This window comes from Pinus tabuliformis, chromosome 5_2 (assembly GCF_031772625.1).
Source record: "Pinus tabuliformis cultivar Carrire ecotype Pingquan chromosome 5_2, CPIR1, whole genome shotgun sequence".
In the NCBI taxonomy this organism is placed as follows: domain Eukaryota; kingdom Viridiplantae; phylum Streptophyta; class Pinopsida; order Pinales; family Pinaceae; genus Pinus; species Pinus tabuliformis.
In genome coordinates this window covers 994,419,114-994,437,554 of record NC_142306.1, presented here as the reverse complement: position 1 = coordinate 994,437,554, position 18,441 = coordinate 994,419,114, and positions in this window count along the sequence as shown.

Sequence of the window (18,441 nt, the reverse complement as noted above, 5' to 3'; positions counted from 1 at the left end):
AGACCAAGCTGTGCATCGTGAAGCTGGCGGAAAGAAAGTGTCAGGAATAAGAAGCGGCCACACAACAGAAGGCAACTGAGGCAGTAGCACTAGAGCAGATGACACACGCACAACCCCACCCACTGAGGAGGCTGAGGAAGGCTAGGAAATGTCCATAGAGCAAGACATACAGGGGGAGGTGGAGACACAGAAATGCACAAACCTTACAACAAATGTGACCCAACTCAAGAGGCCGCGTGTCTAGGAGTAGCCACCAACGCACAAAAGGACAAAGACAACAAAGACCGTGGAAGGAACCCTTATTGATAGTAGCAAACTTGTTCATGATGTCACTAATCATGCTCTGGCAGAGTTGATGACGGAGCAGACAACTGTGTTAGGGGTGCTCAGAGTGCAGTTGCAGGCATTACAGGTGTGACCCCCAGGAGTGATGACACCGCACCTTGTGGAAGGTATGACCGAAGCTAAACAGACTCTATGTGCACGCACAACGAACACTTTGGTGTTACCAGAAGGTGCCATCTTAGCAGAAGTCGAAGGTGACATGAGGGACTGGGGGTTGAATTTTACCGCCCTTCCTAGAGAAACCTTATACCAACTACAGGATGGGGTAATTGTTGAGCTTCATGTCAGGGAGGGCCACGCTCTCCAAGTCTTGAGTGAGCAGAAGGTAAATGTAGAACAGATCAGCCTGTAGTGCGACAGCATGATCGCCTAAAACCAGGGATTAGAACAGGTAATGGAGGAGGCCTGTAGTAACATTGCGGAGTTGGCCATGCCAGCAGCACTTCCCACCACAGAAAATATTCATCAACTGGCAGCTAGAGTCTACAGGACCTAGGAGGAGGCTGCAAAGGTTCAGTTGGAGCTGAACTTACAGATCGCAGAGCTGCAACTGAGGGCACAGTCCTCTACATCGCCAGAAGTCAGAGAGCAGCGCCACCAAGCCATTCAATCGAGGTTGGAAGAGATAAAGCATGTTGTACAAGACTCCACTTTCTTGTTGGACCAGTCCCTCTTAATGCTCACCTCACTCCAGGAGGACCCAATGCTACAGCAATTAGAGACAGAAGCGTGAGAATTGCAGCATGCTTATGACAATCTTCTGGGAACCACACAGATGATTTCCCTCACCCAGCGATTGGCCAAGATAAGGGAGGCCCAGGATCTGAAAGAATGGGTGGAAGCTACACACCAGAAAGAAGCAGGGCTTAAAGCATGCATCCAACCTTGACTCGAGGAAGCATTCACGGTCACTGCCATGATCGAAAGGAAGCTGGCCCAGATGTAGGACACATATGTGAAAAGGCAAGAGGGTGCCTCTAACAATGATACATCAGAGCGTTGCACACAATTGATACAACAGACAGTGGAGGAATGTGTGGAAGACTTCCGCGAAGTGCAGAGGTTGTTGGATGGACTCTGAGCAAATATCGCCACACCAGCTAAGTGAGTTGGGATGAGTCACAATGTTTGTGTTAAGGGCCTGTTGTGCAGTGGATCCCCCATGTAATGGTTTTGGGGCTTAAAGCTCACAATTTTGGGATATTGGTATTGTAAAGACTCCGCAAAGTGTGTGGAGCACAAGTTGTAATGAGTCAAGTCAAAGGGTAGTCTGCCTGAAAATAAGGTAAAATAATAGAAAGTAAGTCGGCATGCCCATGGTCTGCGAACCATGGGAATGTATAAATACAGTAAGGCTCTAGGTGTAGAAGGCAGTCTTTAGATCTGATCGGAAGTGATATGGTTTTCTGAATGTAGTATTCAATTTGAGTCTGTAAGTCTGAGTTTTGGGTGGTAATAGGACATAGAGGCTCTGCAACTCTGTGCGCAGAGGCCTAATAGAGTCCGCAGCTAAGTGCGCGGACCCCTGCAGCTATGTGCGCATGGTAGGAAGTGGATTGTAACTGGAAAAGGCATTAATAAAGATAAGTTGGTTTTGGAATATTGCGTATATGTTTCCATATTCCGGTTTATGCATCTGTTTATGGTTTATAATTGTGCACATGTATGTTTATGTTAATTTGTAACTAAAAGTATTGGGCCTACTTAATTTAATTCAAGGTCTATAATAATACTAAGCACGGAAATGGTAAAGAACATTTGCACTCGTCATCATAGCCGTGCGAAGATAGTTGCACTTAACAGATGGCTACGCGGAAGTAGCACAGCATGTAGGATCAGTTTGCGAACCTTCCAGACCTCATCAAGACATCCCTAAGTTGCAAAAACCTGGTTCCAACACCCTCCCATAATACCTCGGGTGAGACCTCAGTCCGTGCTCCACGAACTATTTCCAAAAGGGCTAGTAGTTTCAGGATTTGTTTGGCTAAAGCACTTCTGAACTTGGGTCAGGCCCAAGCAAGCTAATAGCCACCACTATACCATCTGTTGTTTGTCTTCCTTTAACAAACCCTATCTGTTCCTGAGATATCAACCCAAGTAGTATAGGTTTTAAATGATTAACCATAATTGTAGCCATAATTTTGTATATGACATTACAAAGTGCTATTGGTCTGAACCCTTGCGGTACTTTTGAATGATTTGTCTTCGGAATCAGGACCAAAAATGTGGAATTAAGGGTTGGGTGCATTCTTTTGGTGTGCCTGGACTTCTCCACTAATTTCACTTTGACTTCACCGAAGAATGTCGATGTTGCCTGGAATAATTTAGTTGTGAATCCATCTGGCCTTGGTGCTTTGTTTCTCACCAGATTCCTAATGATTTCTTCTACCTCTGTTTAATATATTTCTTTTAGTAGGGCCATGTTCTAATCTCTGCTCACCATCTTGGGGATGTGCTATATGATTTTGTTTATATTCTCCTCCCTTTTTATGTTTGGTTGCATCAAAAACCCTTTGAAGTGCTGCACTAACAGATTCTCCATGTCTTCCTTTTGAGTAAGATGATTGCCTTGCTAATCTACTAGGGAGAAAATCATGTTCTACTTCCTATTATAGATCATTTCTTTGTGAAAAAACCTTGTGTTTCTTTCTCCTTCCTATTGAATTCTGGATTTCTGTTTCCATAGTATTTCTTCTTGTTGTCTCCTTTTCTCCATTTTATTAACCAGCTGCCCTTCCTCCTCTTTTATCCCTTCACTTCTGCCTTCGTTGATTATTTGCTGTTGTACTCCATTCATTTTTGTTTGGATTAACTCTTGCTCCTTTTGTATGGTCGAACTCGTCCTTATTCAATTTATTATTTTTCCTTTTGAATCTTTAAGTTTGAGTTGAAAAGTGTGCATCTGGTTTCTCCCTACTATCTCGCTCTCATTGTACCACTCCTTCATTAATTATCTATGAGGGTCGGTTCTCTTAGCCAAAATGCCTCAAACCTAACAAGTTTGTTTTTGTTTCCTTGTTTCATTTCTACTTCGAGTTTAATAGGCCAGTGGTCTGACCCTAGAAACAGTAGAATTGATGCTTCATAGTATACATCTTTTCTAATGAAGTGTTTTGTTGCCAAGAATCTGTCTAGTCAAGAGGATATTTGTCTGCTCCCTCCCCTTCTATTATTCCACGTATATTTTCCATTTATTGCTGGGATGTCCACCAATTTTAGTTCTTCTTGTAAATCTCTGAATTTCTCCATTTCTGGCCCTTCTCTTCGTAGTCCCGCTTTTTTCTCCTCTTTTGTTGTTACTAAATTGAAGTCCCATGCTACCAGCCAAATTTTTTTCTTTGTGTAGCTACCTAAACCTCTTTATTTGTTGGAGGAAATTTTCCTTTTCCACAGGAATGTGAGGGACATATACTGCAAAGACTAAGAACCATTCCCTATTTCCTATCAAGTGAAACTTCCCTATGAGTATTCTCTTCATACCTATCCAATAGTCCACTATAATCTCTATTAGGTTCCACAGTATTGTTATTCCGCCCACGCTACCTCTCGCATCTAAGGTCATGCATTGGTTCCTTGGTTTTATTTTACTTAATATATCTTCCATTTTCCCTCCTGTAATCTTTGTTTCTTGTAGCAACATACGTTGAGGTTTTTCTTTCCTTAGTCTCTCAATTAAATGTCTCTATTTTCCTCTACTATTGAGGCCTCTTCTATTCCAGGATGTAATTATCAATGGGACACTTTTTTTATTTGTTGGTATACGGTTGATAGCAGTACCACCCTACCTGTATTCACTAACATTTCTCTCATAATTTGTATAGATTCCTGTAGGTTCCTCTAGCCTCTTTTCTTTCCTCCTTTCATTTTATTTGAGTATTCTTGGGATTTGTCTCAAGGCATCCCCAATTGTTCTTCCATCTCCACCTGTCCCTGTCCCTATTTACCTTCATATTATTAGAATATTTCTCTGTATAGTCTTTTTTGGTCTTCTGGTATAAATATTTCATCTAGGTGTCTCCATTCATTCAATAGTTTCTTCAACACCTCTTCCTCCATGCTTAATTCCTCTCCCTTACTTGGGTCGATTTCCATTATGGTGTTTTCAATCTTCTCCCTGTCTTCCTTATCCTCTTTCTCTGCCAGCTATCTTTGGGATTTCCTCTTGGGGTTTGGCTTGCCTTCACTTGAACTACTCTCCTATTGTTTTACTTGATAGTCCATAGTTTGGGCCTCGTTCTTCTCTTCTTATTCTCCATGCAGCGCTTCAAAGTTGTTCGTTCTACTCAGCTAACCTTGATATTCTTTTTTCCTTGCGTTGGGGTTTTCTTTCGCTTGTCTTCTCTTGATTTTCACTTCTTGAAACCCTTCCTGATCTTCTTGATGTTTCCTCTATCGTTTGTAGTCTAGGGTTTGTTGCCATACCTCTTCATGAAATTCTAGTTCCACTGAGTCTGGTATAGGTTCAACTATGTTCATGTATATGCATATTCTCGCATATGAAGTGTCTCTTCATTTTTTTGTCGTTTCTGCTATTTTGACAAATCTACCTATCATATTTCCAATGCCCTCCAGTATTTTTGGGTCCCATAAATCGATTGGGAGACTGAATAACCTGACCCAAACTGGGGCTGCCAGAAATTTTTCCTTGTCTAGGTTGTGGCATGCTTCCCAGTATCTCATAAACAAACCAGCATTATAATGAAAGTAACGACCATTTTCAAATACTTTTTCTTTGTCTTGCAAGTTTGAGAATAGTATCGTGAAGAAGCCTCTAGCTCCCATCTTGAGCTTGATATGACCCTTGGGCTTCCATTTTTGTTGTATCCATTTGATAAGGTCCTTCTCTGTCGGCTAGACTCCGATGAACTTACATATTAGCGCGTGGTATTTCATGTAACTTTTGTATCGCTCTAGTTTGTTCATTGGAATGATGAATCTCGATTTCTCCATCACACTTGGTAAACATTTTCCTCCGCCCCCTACCTACCATTGTGCCCCGAGCACACGTCCTGACATTTTGTTGGTATCTCGTGCTATTTTCATATTACTTGTATTCTAGCGAGAATCCCCTGCCGCTGCATCTCAGTAGGAGTGGATCCCCCCCCGCTTCCTCCTTTGTCATCCTGACCTGGTTATCATCCTCTTGCTTCGTAGCTTTGTAGATGTCGTCAGATTTTTGGGGTCGCGGTTCAATTTAGCTCATGGATTCCTCTCCATTAGGGTTGCAGAGGTATTTTCCAAGTGTGATGTTTCTTTTAAACTAAAGCAATATAAAAGGTTTATTATACTAAGGTCTACATATATTAGGGTTTATACTAGGATTTAATATATATAGTTTAAATTATAGGATTTATAATATTAGAATTAAATTACTATCATACATCTAATAATTATTAACATTGTTGATATATATTATTACCAGCGTATATCAACCAAATTTACTAATGTGGTTGTTCTAGTATACTTATTTTCATCTTTTTATAGTATCTATAATCATTCTTATTTTACCCCGATAGGGGTGCTAATATGGTCACCAGAGATACATCGATGATGGTACCATCCTTACACTTGGATCCTCCTAAGGCTGGTGTGGTAGGACACAATAAATATGCATGCACTAGCATGCGTGTGGACTCGTTATTTTAAGTGCTAGTTAAGGTGATAGACGAGCGGTGGTACAAGCTTAATGTGAGAGGAGGCGAGGACAATTCCTCATCCTCCATTATCTGTAAGTTTCTCTTGGTGGAATTTTATTTTTGTTCTTCACATTATGCGGTTGCATTTCTGGCTAGTATCTCTTCTAGTATGTGTCGAGCCTCACTTTGTTCTGGTGAGTTTCAGCCTAGCTGTCACAACCTTACACCTTCTATTGTTGGTTTTAGGACATAAATTTGGTACACCAACTCTGTTCATTTCTTTGTCTAGATCTGTGGTGGTAATTTTTCATTTTTATTGTTTTATTCAGTCTTTAAAGAAATATTCTCAGAATCTATAGGTAACTGTCGTTATTTTGGCGAGGTGTCCATACTCTCCGACTCTAAAGATGTTAACATCGGTGTTTGTAGCTCGGGAATTAAATTTACTTTTTTAATTGTAATTGCCTTGATGTCCTGATTTCCTTGTTTATTGGGAATTTTTCAGGGATTTGGGCATTCGTATAGTTTCTTAGTGTCAAGTATTTATAGCAGAGAGTTTCAAGGGTTGTTTATGAGTTATGTCATGAACCTAAAATGTGGAGAGTTTGAAAAATTTTCTAGTTTTTCTCAAGTATTGTGGTCATTAGGCGATGATTTAATTGTATTCAGGTCATGGATTCAGAGTTTTTTGTTCCTCTTTATTTTAGTGTGTATTATGGTTGCTTCTTTGGTGGTTGGTATTTCTCTAAAGTAATGGGTACAAAGCTTTGAAATCAATACTAGACACTAGACAACACAATACTTTTTCAAGCTCCTGTGGCACATGTCTTCTTCGTTTCTCAACTCTTGGATGGTTTTAGTTTGCCTAGTCTTCTGGCTTTTTTGGTTCAATGATGATCTGTAATTGTTAGTAGCTTTTTTTACTACTTAGATGAGCTAGTTTTGGCATTGAGCTTTATTTGATATGAAGGACACTGGTTTTATGGATTCACTCTATATTGATGTGGGCATGGACATGATAGCAATGTAATCCTTTTTTTATATTGAATATAATGTAATGATATTTACAAAACAAATAATAATCTTTCTTATTTTAATCAAATAGATTTGACCGTATCATCTTAAGTATTAAATTTACTTAATTAATTTTCTAATATTGTATATGTCTTCATTCTTTCCTTTCATGCATTATATTATTTATTTTAATTTTATTAATTTATTTTTGATTTTTTTACATCTTTGTATTCAATAAAATTTTGACCTTTAAATGTAATGCTGAATCACTTTTCTTAATTGTGCCTTGCCTCTTACTACTATGGTCATCCTCTTCTTTCATAAATTATATATTATTTTCTTCTTGTTGCATTATATTTATTTCAATAAGAGCTTTGTAATTGATGAATTCGTCCTTTAAGATATTGTATTATATTTTTAAACATTTTATTTTTATTAGAGTTATATTGTCTAAACACTTTGTTTCATTTACAATTCATTGGTCAACAATTATGTATTAACAAAATACTTTTCAATTAGGATCATTGTGATGAATGAATTTGTGGTTTCTTACTACCTAACCATTTATATTAGTCAGATACAATATTATTGACATTAGAGTATTGAGATATTGAGAGCTATACAAATAATGATGCATCATTAATTAATTAATTGTTACCATTTATATGCAAAATAATAATATACAATAATAATTATGGTTTATGGGTTCAAAAATTTCCACTTGAATTGAATAATAAAAATTTCCCAATATCTTTAGCTAACTAAACAACGATGAATCCTCTCTTCCTTGCGATTATGAAGGCCAAGGTCCTTATGATTGCATTTGGGTACATGTCAATATGATATAGTTAACACAATAAATTTGATTAAGAATTACTTGAATAAACTAGATATTAACAATGGGTTTATTATTAGTCCCTGCCATCTGGCAATGGCATGGGAGTATAGTAATCATAATCTTTTGATAAGCATTAGTTGGCCCATAATTAACCTAAAGTTTTTAAGTTTCTAATCCCTGCATATTTTTTGGTGTGTACTTGTTAAGGTTCAATGGATTTTACGATCTTATTTGGCCTCTTCCCGAGGCGGGGAGACCAAAACCATAGGTTGGGTTGATCGATTTAATTTCCATTTTGAAACTGCTAAATTCATGCCAACATTATTTTAAAACATTAAATTTTATGAAAATGTTTTGCAAAGTCAGGCAGAGTGTTTAGTCGATTAGGTGGATGTCTAAGTCATTTTTTAACATAAAAATTAATAAGTTAAATCTTGTTTTACAATTTTATTTTTTTGAATTGGAGCACATAGGTCTTCATATAGAGAAAGTAGATTTGGGTTATTTCTTAATTTTTAGTGAACTTAAAACTTTCTCATCATGTTAAAATAACATTGCAAGCTTTTCTCTCCAACACTCATTGGTTGGGCATTGTGCATTGTTAATTTAAAACATATAAAAGAAAACCTTATGAAGAAGAAGAAAGACATCCAAATGAATACGTATTTATTTAAAATTTCATGGGGAAGATAATAGGCTCCCACTATTATGAAATTAATAAGTTGTGTATTTTTCATAAATAAAATAAAATATGTATAAGTAAAAAATTTATATGGATAAAAACTTGTTTCTGGGGTATATTGATAACAAATTGTGTTTGGGGTTGTAGCACTACATCAGAGGTATAAAATTTGGCTTGAAGGCCTATCAATAATTAATTGCTTATCATGTCAATAGTATTGACATAGATTTCAAAATAGAAAGACTACACTATAAATATGGGTAGTATTTACTTGGAAAAAGATCCCTAACGTTAGATAGATAAAAAATTCCATGTAGTCATTATGCTTAATTAGAAAACTTTCCTTCTTTTTAAGAGGCAACTTGTTGTAAAGAAGGTGTTGATCCATTTAGATATGGAAGAAAAAACCTAAAAGAATTAATTATAGAGGGATAGGAATGGTGTAATTTTTGTTCATTTTGAATGTCCATAGTGGAAGTGATTTTAGAAACCAATTAGTTGTGCTTGAGTTTCATTTGTAGCATAGCAATACTAGGGATCCTTAATTTCTTGATCCAGGGGAGGGGAAGAATTTTTTTTAAACATATTTGTAGTAGATGGTCATTTCCCCAAGTCCCAAACAAAGAATTGAAACATAATATATTTCCCAATCCAAGCCATTAAGGCCACACATAGGAGTTGAATATAAAGAAACAAAGTGAAAGTCTGACCCTAGGAAGAGGGAAGGTTAGCCCTTGAGTCACAATTTACCCATATTAATTCACCTTACCAACACTCTCCATGAGAGGTCATGAAAGACACCCAAGGGTGGAAAGAGTATCAACTTCAACATAATAACATAGAGGAAATATAAATAACAAAGATTGTGTTCCATTAGAGAGGAGACTAGTTCTTACCACCTTTTTAGTGGAGTTGTTGATGTTGACAACTTTTTCCATCGAAACCCTCTGTCCATGCCTATTGGGGAGGCCTATGCTACTAAAGAATATAAATTAACTCACCATGGAAAGACTCGCACCTAGAAAAACATGCTAGGGCATGGCCCTTGTACAATTCTATGCAATGAGTTATGGGTCCAAGAGAGTCACTATCCACCCATGGAGAACATGGAAATTTCACCATAAGGAGCCCAATTTCATTGCCACATTCCATGGGGCAAGGATTCCATTTGTGAAAATTTGAAAACTTGAATCCTCTTGCAACAACTGGAAATTATTCAGCGAATTGGTATTGTTAACTAATAATTTATTCATTGTTTCCTAAAGCAAATACTGAATAACTCACACTGCAACTTACACAAATAAAATTGTGTGAGAATAAATGCTGGAATAAATGCTAGCACACACATATAAATTTACACAATTATTTTTGGACCAATGTCCCTCAAAAAACCCAACTTGGGAAAACTGGTGTAGTATTTGAGGGTTTTATTATTATTCAGTAGTGAAATAATCTGAGTACAACTGGATGTCAAAACTAGTAATCCTACAGAGAAACATTAGCAAAAATATGGAAAGGAATTTTCCTCACCCCACAGGCAATCCCTCGGTATAATTTGCCTTCAGAATTTTGGTCCTCTAAGCATCTGTGTCAGCCTCTACACTGCTATGTGTAGCTAGTTGGATGTCCTACCTCAGACATGACTCAGATGAAGTCATTTTGCCTACTGATTACCAGAAATATGCTTCTATGTCACTTTGGAACTCCTTCACAACCTCTAGAAATGAAAACATAAATCTCTCCTAGCAAATCGGCTTTGCCTCTAGGGTCTACTGCATTGCCCTGGCATCAACATCTCTATGGTTCTCTTGCCTCTTTGCAAATGCACTCGCTGGGTTTGGAAACCTTCCTCTGACTTCATTGTCTCTTCCCCTCTCTCACTGCTTCAATCTCATTGGCTCTCTCTTCAGAGACTAACTAATGCTACTCAAGAAATCAATATGCTCATAAATCAAACTACTCAAGTGTCTTCTCCATCACCACATTGACCTCCTCTTATAATCTTGTGTTGGACACCAACGGATATGATTAAAATATAATTGATGGATAGGATCATCTTGGATTTCATCCATGTGAGTTTCTAGATAATTCATTCCTTGACTTAATTAATTCTGATTAATTAACCATATTCCCTAAGTTTAGATTTACGAAATGTTTAAAAACTGGTTAATAATATAATTAAGTCATTTCTAGGCTGAACTTCTAGAAATGATTTCTGGGTTTTGAATATCTCATGTATTCTAGCCTCTCTGTAAACTTTAAAGGCTAGAACACAACTGATTCTACAAAAACTAACACTCCCTCTTAGCGAGGAATGTGTTCTAGTGCTACTACACACCCTATCTCTGCATCATCTCTCGTCACATTGTTGATGTTTGGCCATACTTCCCACCAACCATTGCACAACTTTGATATATGTTGCATCTATGCTGCTACTGACTTTGCTGAACTGCTACCAACACTACATCTGCACTGCATCTCCCTCTCATTTGTTGTTGCATAGATGCAACAACTGCAACTGAGAAGCATCCTAAATTTATAATGCAGTTGTCATCTAAGTTTCTGACTTCTACTAGTATCTACATTGTCACTGAAGAATCTACATTGCTGCTGACTTTACATTGTGCCAACTGCATTGCGCTCTGTAGCATCTGACTGCTACTATTCTCTGTGACTGTCACTCTCGCATCTAACTCAATCAACTCCACTGATCCATTCTTCTACTGAACTATGTGGGCCTTTGTAGCAACGTATTGATCTAAGAGGTGGACCTCCCTAAGCATCCTACCCATCTGTAGCACTCTAGGGCTACAGCACTAAGTCACCCCAGTTCACTCCTAGGGGTGTATCAGAAAACATGGTGAAGTATTCCTCCATCTTGGAGAAAATCATATCGATCTTTTAAGATGTTGCATGATGTTCCTGCTTCTCCTCCTTATCCTCCTTCCTGAGAGGACATTGGGTAATGTAGTGATCAAGCTCACCACACCTAAAGCACTTAACCTTCAACAAATCCTTCTTCTTCTTCCTCTACTCCCCCTATCCCTGACTGGGACCCTTTAATGCGAGGGCCACATTCTCCTCCTCCTTCACCTACTTCACTCTATTGTTGCTTCCAGTAGTGAATCTCTTCATCAAAGCTCATCTCAACTCCTCTTGCTACAAATCAGCCCACATCCTGTCCCACCTTGGTAGGGTATCGCTGCATTAAATACTTTGGATGAATACCTGCCACTCCTTGAAGATAGTATTTAATGCCAATCATACTATCTCAGTGGGTTCAGGCATTGCCCCAATAGTTGACAACTGATCTTGGACCTCCTTAATCTTGGTGAGGAAGGGGTCTATCCTTCCCCCCTTCTGCATCCTGGTGCATCTCATCTTCTCCTCTAAGTAAATATTTTGCTGCTCGAAAGTGCCCAGGTACAACGTGGACAAAGTCTCCTGCATCTCTATGGAAATTTCCTTGCTAGACATGTGTGAAACAATGTGATCCTGGACTCCGTCTAGGATTAACATCTTCACACGCACCATCTCCTTTATGTACTCCTTCAACCAATCTGCATCCTAGGGAACTTCTACCACTACCTCACTATATGTTTTCATGCCAAAGTCATCAAGAAGGAAGGACGTCCTTGCCTTCAAGATGGCATAGTTCAAAGCTCCATCCAAACTATCCTGATCACAAAGCCCAATAGTGGCCATCTCAACAAATGTTGTAAATCTCCTCTTTTCCTTTTGTTCCACTACTTCTCAACTATTTTCACTCCCTTTTGGAGTGAGAAAATATGCTCACAACAACTACTGATCTGCAAGGAAAAATTGAACTTACACTACAACAAAACAAGCAATTTGCACCAAATTTAACACCAGATTTTAGTGTAATTTTTTCTCAATTGGGATGAGTAGCCTGGCGCTAAATCTGGCTCTATTGTACAATTTTTAAAGCATCCTTTTTTGCACCAAATTTTTCATCTTTTTTTATGCCAAATTTTGCATCATATTTTGCACCAAGATTTGCATTTGGTTTTACAATAGGTTTTGCTTCTAGTTTTGTGCCATTTTTGCATCTATTTTTGCATCATTTTTTTCTTCCTCTTTTGTGGAATTCTTTGCTTCTAGTTTTGTGTTGTAATTTTCATCAAGTTTTACACCATATTTGACATCTGATTTGGTGCCTTTTTTTACATCCAGTTTGTGCCAGTTTTTGCATCTAGTCTTATGCCATTTTTTGCTTCTAATTTTGTACTTATTTTTACATCTATTTTTGTGCCAATTTTTGTACCTTTTTTTACACCATTTTTTCCATCCAATTTTGTACCATATGTTGAATCTGATTTAGTGCCAAATTTTGCATGCATTTTTGCACCATTTTTTGCATCCACTTTTGTGTTTTATTTGTCTCCCCTTTTTTGCATCTAATTTTGCACCATATTTTGCATCTAATTTTGCATCATTTGTTGCATCCAATTTAGCATCATTTTTAACACCATTTCTTGCATCCAATTTTGCATCCTTTTGAGCATCTAAATTTTCATCCTATGTTGAACCATGTGTTTCATCCACCTTTTCATCCCATTTTTTGTCTATTGTTACGTTCAATTTTGAGCCATTTTTTCGTCTACTTTTGCATTTGTTTTTGCACCAAGTTTTGAATCATTTGTTGCACCTCATTTTACATCCAATGTTGCATCTCAATTTGCATCCAAATTTGAGCCATTTTATGCCCATTTTTGCACCATTTTTTATGTCCAAATTTTCATCCTTTTTGGTATCTAATTTTGCATCCTTTTTGGCATCCAAATTTGCATCCTTTTTTCTGCCACATTTTGTGTCCACATTTGCATCTCATTTTACACCTAGATTTTAGTTTGAATTTTCATCTAGTTATGCATCATTTTTTGCATCCTTGGTTTCACCCTTTTTTAGTCCCATTTTGCATCTTGTTTTGTGTCTTTTCTTACATCCTTTTTGCACCCAATTTTGCATCCTAATTTTACACCATTCTTTGCATCCTCATTTTGGTGTCCATTTTTTCATCCTTGTTTGTGCCCAATTTGGTATCCTTTTGTATGCCTTATTTTGTTCCCTTCTTTGTGTCTAATGTTGCACCCTTTTTAAATTTTACTTTAAAACCATTTTTATGTTATTGTTTGCGTCTTGTTTTGATTTCTGGTTTAACATCCAATTCTATTCCCAATTTTGCATCCATGGTTACATCCGGTTTTGGCTTCTTGTTTAGAGTTTTACTTTAATTTCCATTTATGACGCCCTCTACGGGTTCATTTTACTAATTTAATTTACATAGTGAAATATATTACAATTTCTAAATATCATTTTGTTGTAGGATTTAATGCACAATTAGATGAACATAAAACCCTCTCAGTTTATCCCGGAAAACTAGGACAAATCGATTAAGAGAAAGATTGTCCCAAGGCTCTGGATTCTTAGTAGATCAAGATGTAGAGTATAGATTAAGAAAAAGAGAAGGAATTCTTGTGAGTCCTCACATGCAGGTCTTCTTGGAGTTTTTATTGTAACTAGGAAGCACTCCTAGCTAGCTCCAAAGCTTGGTCCTACACATAAGAGAGAGATAAAGCAACCTTCAGAGCATAATATCTTGATAATCGAAACTATAAAAAACATATGAATATTGTTGAATAAATAAATATAAACCAAAATCCCATACATTCATTAGTTAAATAGAATAAGTAAAGAATGAATAGAAACATATGGAAGGAAGAACAACTTATCTATAATAATAAAGGAGTTTGAGGAAAGTTACAACCATCAGATGTAGTTGCAGCGCACCTCCCCCAACTCCTAGATCCAAAACTCTCCCTCTCAAGATAGATCTCAGCAACGTGACAATACATGAATTCCCATCATTTTTTCAATGGTCAAGCCTCCAATATATAGGAAAGTGAAGGATATGAAGATTTCCCAAATTCCTCATTAGTTCAATTTGGGCAAAATATTTTGGGTGAATAATGTTTCCTCATATAAAAATGGCCTTTTCCACCTTTTAGATGCTTTTGTGCTTAGGAAAAAACTTCCCCGTGCTGTTTGGCTCTTTCCCACTTTTGTATGCTTTTATTTTTTAGGAAAAAGCTAAAGATGAGGATAAAGAGATCACATTCCACCATATGAGTTTCCAAAAGTGAACAAGAGTGTCAAATTCAAATTGTAGTTTGCTTATGTTTTGGTTTTTGTTTAATATGTATTTAGTTTTAGTATTTCTTTATTTTCTAAAAAATATATATTTAGTTTTTGGTATTTTTTTTATAACAAAAATTATATTTTGTTTTTATAAAATGGATTTTAAACATTCCATTCATGCTAAATTTGTGATTTTATGATAGAATTTTAAATTATATATAAAAAAGTAACTTAATGCCATGTGTTGTGTCGCTGAGATGGGTATTATACATCTCTTCCTTGCTAAGTTATAGAATGTGCTTGGGTTTTCTTAATGCAATAAAACTAATTATGTTCTTCATTATATCTTGAGATGTTCAACTTGAACCTAATAAAACAATAAAGTTAAAATAGGTTTGCCTTTGTCCTTTGGAGATCTTTGTCCCCATTAATCTTGGTCTTAATAGATTAATTGTCTTATTGTGGCCTTGAGTGGTCACTTCCATTAGTTGCATGCTTTTTAGTTTTCTATTAGTGAGATTTCTTAGGCTTGATAACATGTTATTTATTTTATCAAAATGTGTTATTGTCCATATTATTGTTAAATATTAATATTAAATATGTTGGCTTTTGAGCATGGTTTAGCAAAACGTTCCCAAAAGGTTTATAGATTGTATTTTATAATGTAATGATTCATTGCTTGATGAAATTGTTTTGGATATTTTTTTTAGTATATTAACTTGTATGTGATAAAGTCAAAAGTCACCTCTTTTTAATATTTTCATTGGTCATTTTCCCTTAAGGCCATCAAGTTCACCATTTGGTCCCAGGTTAAGGAAATATAGTTGTCATGAAGTAGAATTGTCCAAGCACTTAAATCTTGAAACATGTCTTTTTTAGTCACATTATGCTTCCTTTCTGTGTAAATTCTTGATGAAAATAGTCTCATGGAACATGAGGGGCCTCAATAGTAAAGGGAAATAAAGACTCCTAAAAAAAAAATGGTACGAAAAGCACCCATCAATAATGTTGATATAAGAAACAAAAAAATTAAGTGAGGTTCTACCTCATATAATTAGCAAATGGGGTAGGAATTTCCAAGTAGTAGTGATTGATGCTTAGAGATACTTGCGTGGAATGGTTATTATTTGGAACGATCAGGACATCAAGGTTACCAATATGTTTACCTCTTTTTGCATTATGACAATACAATTTTAGTTAATTGCAATCGAGGACTACTACCATGTATCCAATGTCTATGACTCCAATATTGCAAATGGAAAACCTCTATTTATCAATTTTATTTCCAGCACAATTAAATTATACTCCCCATCTCCATGGATTATTGGGAGTTACTTCAATATTATCAAGTGTCTCGAGGAAAAGAAAGGATGAATCAGAATGTTTAACAAGATATTTTGTAAGCTATACCATTAAAACCCTAAAGTAGTCTCCATTAAAGTTGTCAAGCAATGAGTCTCCAACCCACACATGTGGATCAATGAGATTTAATACATGTGTGTGGTGACTAACTTAACACACTGTTCTAATAACTCCGCAAACTTATGTATGTCACTCAATCACATAAATTGATAGTAGTGTGACAAAGTAAACCAAGAGTAGACATGAAACCCTTAGGCAACAAGCGTTCCCTAGATCCTCACTTAGGTGCTTAAATGATGAAGTGAAAATGCAAGGGAAAAAGAGGACTTCATGATTTAACCATCACAAACATGTGATCAAGTGTGACTAGGAGTGTATATATTCATATGTTTTCCAAAGAGGGAGTGAATACATGAGTTACCATTCATTGGGCCTTATTTTTTTTCTTTTTCTTTTTCTTATATATAGGACTTAGGGAATAAGGTTTTCATAAGTTTGGCACAACTCGTAGATATAACATTTACATGAATTTTCACTTCAACCTTAGAGTTTAGACTTAGATAAATCATTATAGTGTATATTTAATGATTTTGGCTTTCACTTTTTGATTTTATTTCATCAGAAATGACAAAAGGGGAAATATTTTTCCACAAATTTATGAATGCTTAATCATAAAGACGTCATGTGATGAAAACAAATTAATGATGTTTTTCTCTATGAAAATGATGGGTATTCTTGAGAAAATCTTATGCTTGTGGATGTATCCTCTCTGGTTGAGAGGGAGTGAGGGTAGACACCATATTATCCATGTGTAATGTACTATGGTCAGGATTAATAGTTGTAAGCCTAGTAAAGACACCAGCAGGGAGAATCATGGATTGGATAAACATTTGGGACAAATATTCTTTGAGAATTTGTACTTTGACTAGTACTAACCGCCATAAGTCAAGTACATTAATCCAAGATAAGAATATTCATGAGGATTGACATTTCCTGGTGTCAAAGACTATGATAGTGGATTAGGAAATTATCATGTGAGGACATACCTGGTGAACATCTTGGTGGGGTAAGTGCCTAGAGAGGTAGTGGTGTCCAAATTTATGCCTCCCAACATTGTGCACTGACCTAATGGAGAGATAAAACTTGTTAGTCAGGGCCTTGCTATTTTGACAATGTTGGCTATGATGATGTAAATCATCATTGATGCTTATCAATCTAGATCCATTATTATATGAATATTTCAACATGAGATGATCTGGAATTTATCCAAGATAAAGAAAGAAAGGTATTACAGACTCATGTGCATGGATGTGCCTATGTTACTTTATGCAATGGATCGATAAGATTGCAAAATACATAGAAACTGAGGCAATCAGAGAAAACATAATAGTAAAACATGTAAACAAAATAAATTTAATAAGGAGTTCACCCAATGCTCCTGGGCTACGTCTTCTGGTCCATCCTTTCAGTGGTGGCCTCTCTATTATGTTTTCAAGCAGAGTTTTACAACAGTGAGCTTGATTCGAGTCTCACTAACAGAATGAAGTTAGTAGGAATGGAGTGCACAGACTCTCCTTACTGAAACACGACCTTTGAGGGTCACAGTAGTATGACAGGCCTATACCGAGGAGCTTGCTTGAACCTCTCAAGCCTTCAATGGAGTACACAGACTCTCTGACTCTCTCTGGCTCTGTCTGGCTCGATGTTGCCTTCAAGTCAGCTCGGCTTCTACTCTTTGTTCTCTGCTATTAGCTTTCTGTGTCTCTATGTGTTGCCTCTTTGTATGCTTCCTCCTTCTCTACTTCTGTCAGTTCATGGCTTTAAAGCCAGTCTCCTCTTTAACTGCTCGTTTCTGCTTCCTGGCCTTTGTGGTTTCCTTTCCTCTGTCTATTTGAATTCCTCTGCTCTGCATCATCATCACTAGGTAACACCTTGCAGGGAGGTGGCCACCTGTTTGCTAACGAACTAGGTGTCAGATTCCCTAAATCATATTTGAATGGCCGTTAAATCTGTTTGCTTCAAGATCGTCCACGAACACGAAATGTTTACCAACTCATCATCCACGTCAAACGTCAAATCCCTGTCATCATGCTTTTTAACCTGTCAAATCTGGTTGGTCATCGAGACACATCTCTGCCATTGATCTGGACCCCCCAAATCCTATGGTCATCCTTCATATCAGGCAGACAAGTCGCATGATGGTTACCCATCTGATGTGGGCGATTTTCCCTCTCTTTCGTCGAATGTGTGTTGCTCGATGTGTGGCATTGGGCGAGACTCAGTCAAAACTTCTTACCACCTCAAAGCCTTCCAATATCCTATCGGTTTTGGGGAATCCTACACTACGGAACTGAAATAGTTACTTTTCTAAGTTTTATGACGTTTTCAAGTCTGAGCATTTCGGG